Raw genomic sequence first — 7,280 nt, 5'->3', positions numbered from 1 at the left:
ATAATGTCAGAGATCTTGTCTGTCTTGTTCATTATTTTGCATCCAAAACGTAACACGTAGTAGATACTGCATAAATGTCTATTGAATGAGTGAAGGAATGAATGGCAGATAATGGGAACTTCCAAAAGCATACACGATTGCAGAGTTTTTTCGTGTTTCCCCACAGGCACCTATAAGTTAGGGTGAGTTTAATGCAAAGAGCTTGCCCACTAAGTGGGTTGACCAGTAGGAAAGGGCTCCTGAATTTGTTCCATAGAAACACTTTGGTGCCCCTTAGGTAAAGTCCTAACGTAGAAAAATCATAGAGGTCAGGCCCAAAGGGTTTACATGATTCTCTCCCAGTGTCCATGACAATCAGCCCCTGGGAAGAGGTAGAGCCAAGCAACCTTCGCTATGGAAGAGTTGAATTGTATAGTCCTTTCTCTTTCGGTGTGTGCACCTTTCTTGGAGATTAAACCAAATGTGGTACCGGAAGAAAAAAATTGTGAACATGATATTTTACAGATACTAAAGAATTATCAAACAAGAAGAGAAAAAAATTCCATGTAACCAGTTGTATCCAAGTAAAATTAATCACTTTGTCCAATGCACTTGAAGCACAATAACACTGAAGCACATTGTAAGTGTCAGAGTAACTTGCCATCCCTAAAGCTTGTAGCACCATCAATGGTTAAACACAGAAAAAGTTAATCATGCCCAGACTACAGATCCAAGATGTCTGCTATGTTCCTTTGAGAAATTCATAAAATATATGGAATGAACCCCCCCAATGTACAGAACATACAACCTTTCTGATGTCCACCTATGAACATTCAGAAGTCCATAAACTCTAAGTTTTAAACCTTAAAAGACTTGGCTTGGGTCTAATTTTGACAGTTGTTGGCTCTGTAACTTTGGACAAGTGAACCTCTCTGTGCCTCACTTTCCTCATTGGGAGAAATGGGATTGACCATTCTTGCCCTGTGTTACAAATCATGTGCTGCATACATGTGTAAGGGTTGACAAGGTGCCCAGGGAGGGGCATTCATCTGGAAAGGAAGAATTGCCTTTTCTCTCTACCTATTTATCTAAGAGCAAGCTACAACATGCTCTGTGATGGAAGTCACAGAAACAGAGACACAAGTCCGATACTGGGAGGGAGCCGCCACTTGGCCTCTTGGTTGAGTTCCTTCATGTTAGTCCTAGCTGTAGAGGGGTCTTCCCAAGGTGGGGAACTTGAACCATCCCTCCCTCAGGAAGAAGCAGGTGAATAATTTCTGGCTCCCATGGGTCTAAAGCCCCACCAGGAGTCAAACAATGCTGAATTATGGAATAAGCCCCGAACTTGGACTGACCAACCATCCCACGTTGCCTGGGACTGAGACTTTTCCTGGGACACGGAATTTTCAGTCTGAAAGATGGAAAAGTCCTGGGCAAACCAACACAAACTGCTCACTCTGAGTCAGACTGAGAAAAACGGGCCAGATTTGAGACCTGGCTCTGTGGCTTGCCCGCTGTACAACCGTGGGCTAGTCCCATAAGGCTGGCTTCTGTTAGCCTCAGTGTTCTCATCTAGAACTTGGGGCAAATGAGGACGAGACTACATAATATATAGGGCCACTCCTAGCTGAAGGGGGGAACTCAATAGACATTTTCTAATTTGAAAATGCAAGCAACAGAAGCATAACTCCCTAAGGGGAGCCCATGCTTTGCGCTTCTCCACCAACACTCTTCCCCTTCACCAACGGGAGTCTGTCACCGTTTCACACTCTCCAAAGCATTTTCACATATGGTATTGCTTATATTCCAGATTCTCAGATGTAGGGAAGATGTTCCCATCATCGTTTTCCAGGTGGGAAACTGAGGCTCAGTGACTGGAGGGTCATGCAGCCACGTAGAGTCAGCCCTCCAACATGAGCACCCCAACTCTTAGCCCAGGTGCCTTCCCTCCAGACCACTCTCCTTCCTTCCCCCACAGGCAGCCCCTAGTGCTTCCCCCAGCCTGGGTGCCGGGTCTCTGGAGACTAATACTCTATGGCCACCAAGTGGCAATGTCCTGGTGGGCACCAGGAGACATTTCACTCCTTGCCACACATGTTTATGCTCCTTGCTGAGCACCACAAGATTTAGGGCTGAAAATACTCTTTCCCTCTAAACACAGGGAGATTCTTTTATTTATTTTTTTAAGTTTCTTTACTTATTTTGAGAGAGAGAGAGCATGAGCAGGGGAAGGAGGGAGAGAGAGAGAGAGAGAGAGAGAAAGAGAGAATCCCAAGTAGGCTCCACGATGTCCGTACAAAGTCCAATGTGGGGCTTGAACTCACGAACCATGAGAACATGACCTGAGCCGAGATCAGGAGTTGGACTTTTAACCGACAGAGTCACCCAGGTGCCCCCACAAAGATCCTTTTACAGTCAGATCCTGCTTCAGTCAGATCCTTCTTAAGAAAAGCAGGAGCCTCATCCCCATGGCTTTGTGCTTTGAGAATTCCCTTGTTAGGAAGCAGCTAGTGAGACCTCCAAGGGGCACTGGGGGGCTGAGAGGGTGATGGGCAGGAGTGCAGAAACAGGATCCATTCCCCGAATTACCTACCCACGTGTTTCCTTCAGTTGCTTCTCCGTCTTGTCCCTTCCAGATCTTGTTCAGTGTTAGGTTTGTTTAACAGCATTCTCTCTCTCTCTCTCTCTCTCTCTCTCTCACCCTCTTTTTCTTTTTTGTACCGCCTTTAGGATTTTATTAACATGACTTTTTATTTTATTTTATTTTATTTTATTTTATTTTATTTTAATTTCTTTTAGGGGCGCCTGGGTGGCTCAGTTGGTTAAGTGTCCAACTTCGGCTCAGGTCATGATCTCACAGCTCATGAGTTTGAGCCCCGCGCTGGGCTCTGTGCTGACAGCTCAGAGCCTGGAGCCTGCTTGGGATTCTGTGTCTCCCTCTCCCTCCCTGCCCCTCCCCCTCTGGCTCTGTCTCTCTCAAAAAATAAATAAAAACATTTACAAAATAAATAAAATACAATATTTCTTTTAATGTTTATCCAGTTTTTGAGAGAGAGAGAGAGAGGTTGTGAACAGGGGAGGGGCAGAGAGAGAGGGAGTCACCGAATCTGAAGCAGCCTCCAGGCTCTGAGCTCTCAGCACAGAGCTCCACATGGGGCTCGAACTCACAAATCTCGAGATTCTGACATGAGCTGAGCTGAAGTCAGACGCCTCACTGATTGAGCCACCCCAGTGTCCCTTAACATGAGTTTTTAAAAAAACAAGCGTCCTTACCAGTGTGGGCCGGTGAGGGTGGGGAAAGAGGGGATGGGAGAGGAGGGGGAAGACATTCTGCTCTACTGGAAACAAAGCTCTACGAGCATTTTCTCTTTTTTAACCATTAGAAAAGTAATCCTTGCTCTGCTAGGGAAAAATTGTGGAGACAACAGAGAAAAAGAAGGAAAGAAAAGTGGTTGCTCACAGGCCTTCTATCCAGGAATAACCTCGATGTCTGTTGTTTTTTTTTTTAACTTGGGGTCACCGAGAGAAAAAGGGAGGGTGCACACAGTGACCTATAACCCTGTGCCCCAACCCCCACAAGGGCCCTAACCTGAGCTCACCTTAGTCACTTATGCAGTCATTCAAAAAATACCCACTGGGCCCCTGTCATGTGCCAGGCACTGTGCGAGGTTCTGAGGACACGGTAGCAGACAACACATGCAGCCCTGGCTCCCCACAGGCCTCTCAGTGGTAGAAGAAACAGATGGCTAACCAGTCACTGCCATCACGTTGCCCTTACCACTCAAGAGCTGACCTCTGAGCTAAACACTTTCAATGTATTGTTTTATTTCCTCTTTATAGCCCTGTGAGGAGATACCATTCTCGGCCACATTACACAGATTGAGGGAATTTAGGGGGAAAGAGCTTAAATATTTGGACAAGGGCCATAGAGCTAGTCATGGAAAAGCTGGGGTCTGCACTCACAGCGTCTGACTCTGGCGTGGGGTAAGGATTAGAACAGTGTTGCCCTGGGAGACCCTGTGTGATCAGAGAAGAGCTCCTGAGAAAGTGAGGTTGACCTGAAAACACAAGACAGAAGTACCAAATTCCATTCTTTCCTCCAGATCACCCACCAGACTCTAGCATCCCTCCTCAGGAGTCTCCCTCTATCTTTGCCCCTAGCATGGTTCTTTAAGACCCTACATCTGCCATTCTCACATGCCTTCCTTCTCAGCCCTTCTATCCTGGGGTGTTTCCCCATCAACCCTTCTCAGACCCCCTCTCTGCACTCAAGTTTCTTACCCAGGACCCTGCCCTCTTTCCTGTCAGGGCCATCTTGGAAATTCCCCTTTCCTCCCCTCATCCCCAAAATTTCAAGCTTAGCTCGGAATTCTGGCTTTCCCAACACCAAATATTAATCACATTTCAGGCTAAAACTGCCATGCTCAAGTTTCCCCAAATTCCTGGGAGGGTGGGGCAGGAATGGTATGAGGAGGAATCTGGGACTTTTCAGCACTCGGTCACCCCAGAAAGGCAGGGCAAGAGTCAGGCCTGAGGAAACTTGAAGAACCTGGCACTTCTTCCAAAGTGAGGTGCAGACCAAGCCTTCTCCCCAGGGGTAACTGGCTTTCATTCCAGAGGGTCCACTCCACCCCAATGACCCAAAGAGAAGGTGGGTGCTGATTCCAGGGTGGCAGATACCAGGGACATGTGTCACTGACTCGCACCTGCCTCTCCTCAGCGCTGCCAGGCCTGGGGAAGCTCAGAAACACCCGGCAGGTGGAAATGCCCGCATCCACCTGCTGCAACGGAAGCCAGTAGGAGAAAGAAGCCGACGGCACTGGCACAGGGACTAAGCTTTTGCCAAGAGAAAGACACACCCAGACTGTAAGCCTTGAATACTTCCTCTTCCAGAGGATTCCTCTTTCGGGAATTCTAACCTCAGGGAACTCCCAGAGCCTGAGGAGGAAGAGTAACAGGTGGAAAGGTGCTGAAGTCACTCACTCAAGGTCTCATTCTAAGGAAACGCTTAATGGAGGAGCAGAAAGAATTTTTAACAAGGTCAGCTCTTCCTCTGAAGACCTGCTTACCGCACATGAGGCACTGCTCAAGAATGCTTTATACACTTTAACTCAACTCATCTTGGGTCCAGGAGAACCTGCTTCACTGTGGCCTTTTACAGGTGCTGGGCCCTGCTGCTAATCTGGTATTTTGACACCATTTTCATTTACAGAATCTCTTTTATAGTCACATCCTTCACTGATTCAGCATACTGAGCATTTACCATATCCCACATACTGAGAAGACAAGTTTCTTCTCTTAAAGAGCAGAGAGTCTAGTGGGAGAGACAGGGAAATAAAAGGAATAATCCATTACAGAGGGAGAAGTGCTTTAAAGAAGGGAAACACATGCTGTGGGAATATAATGGAGGGTTACTTAATGCAAACTGAAGTGTGTGGGGATAGGGGGTATCAGAGGAGGCTTCCTGGGGGAGGTGACACCTTGACTGAGTCTTCAAGGATGCATAGAAGTTAGTCAAGGAGAGAGAAGAAAAAACCATGTTAGACCTAGACCTGGAGATGCCTGAGAATGGTAAGTCTGGGAAATACCTGTTGATCAACATGGGTAGAGCTTGGAAGTGGGGTGGGGCGGAGGGTGGCAGTATGAAATGAGGCAAGATTACGAGACCCTCAGAGTTTGTACCAGAGGACCCTCACTGTGCCAGTCCCCAGCTGTCCTTCAAGCCACCCCAGCTGATGCCACATGGAGTGAAAGCACTACTGAGCCCCTTATTGGGCCTATTGCAACTGAGAAACGGAAATTTTAATTGTAATCAATTGTATTGTATGTATGGACATATATGCTTTCTTTTCTCTTGGGAAAATGGTTGGATTATGTTGTAGATGTCTGTTTAGTTTTTAAAGATTTTTGGTGAAGAATATGTTCAAATTTTATGCTCTGTTTTTAAATTGAATTGTTTCTTTTCTGTTGTTTTTTTTTAAGATTTTATTTTTTAGAAATGTTTATTTATTTTGAGAGAGAGAGAGAGCTCAACACCGAGCCCGATGCCGGGTTTCACACCTGTGAAATCATGACCTGAAGCTGATATCAAAAGTGGGACACTTAAGGGACTGAGTCACCCAGGCGCCCCCAGTTTTTCTTTCTTTCTTTTTTTAAATATGAAATTTATCATCAAACTGGTTTCCATACAACACCCAGTGCTCAGCCCAACAGGTGCCCTGCTCAATGCCCATCACCCACTTTCCCCTCCCTCCCACCCCCTCATCAACCCTCAGTTTATTCTCAGTTTTTTAACAGTCTCTTATGGTTTGGTTCCCTCCCTCTCTAACTTTTTTTTTTCCTTCCCCTCCCCCATGGTCTTCTGTTAAGTTTCTCAGGATCCACATACGAGTGAAAATGTATGCTATCTGTCTTTCTCTGTATGGCTTATTTCACTTAGCATCACACTCTCCAGTTCCATCCACGTTGCTACAAAAGGCCATATTTCATTCTTTCGCGTTGCCAAGTAGTATTCCATTGTGTATATAAACCACAATTTCTGCTTTTCTCTTTTAATGTGAACCCTTTATTGCCCTGTGAGGTCATGGCATAAAAAAAAAAAATGGGACACTTCACAGATTTGCATGTTATCCTTGTGCAAGGGCCATGTTGATCTTCTCTGTATTGTTCCAATTTTAGTATATGTGCTTCTGAAGCCAGCACAAATTGTTTGTTTCTTAATGTAAAATTTAGGGGGCACTTTATGTTTTCTGGATACAAGTCTTTTATTAGATCTGAGCTTTGCAAATATTACCTCCCGTTCTGTGGCTGGTCTTTACATTCTCTTATTAGAAGTGACTTCTGAAAAGCAGAAGTTTTTAATTTTGGCAAAGTCCTATTTATCAACTTATTCTTTTTATGGACTGTGCTCTTGGCATCGTATCTATGGGATCTTGGTTAAGCCAAAATCACAAAGACTTTCTGCTATGTTTTCTTCTAGAAGTTTTACAATTTTAAGTTGTATACTTAAATTTATGATCCATTTTTGTGTATGATGTGTAGTAGGGAACAACTTTTATTATTTATTTATTTATTCAAAATGTTTATTTATTTTGGAGAGAGAGAGATAGAGAGTGAGCAGGGGAGGGACAGAAAAAGAGGGAGACAGAGAACCCAAGGAGGCTCTGCACTGACAGTGATGTGGGGCTTGAACTCACCAATCGTGAGATCATGACCTGAGCCGAAATCAAGATTTGGACGCTTAACCAATTGAGCCACCCAGGTGCTCCTCCCCACCCCCTGAAAAAACAATGGATATCTAA

General features: G+C 45.3%; 1 non-coding gene across 1 annotated transcript; it reads right to left on the bottom strand.

Moving 5' to 3' along the window:
• Window positions 1–6,574: 6,574 nt before the first annotated feature.
• On the bottom strand, window positions 6,575–6,681 carry LOC124510537 (U6 spliceosomal RNA). Its single transcript, XR_006961736.1, has one exon. It is a non-coding gene; the product is annotated as a U6 spliceosomal RNA (small nuclear RNA).
• Window positions 6,682–7,280: the final 599 nt, after the last annotated feature.

Source organism: Lynx rufus, unplaced genomic scaffold (genome assembly GCF_022079265.1).
Source record: "Lynx rufus isolate CCGP_SWC_20201006 ecotype Redwood Valley unplaced genomic scaffold, mLynRuf1.p SCAF_15, whole genome shotgun sequence".
Classification (NCBI taxonomy): Eukaryota; Metazoa; Chordata; class Mammalia; order Carnivora; family Felidae; genus Lynx; species Lynx rufus.
This window is presented reverse-complemented; position numbering and strand designations above follow the sequence as displayed.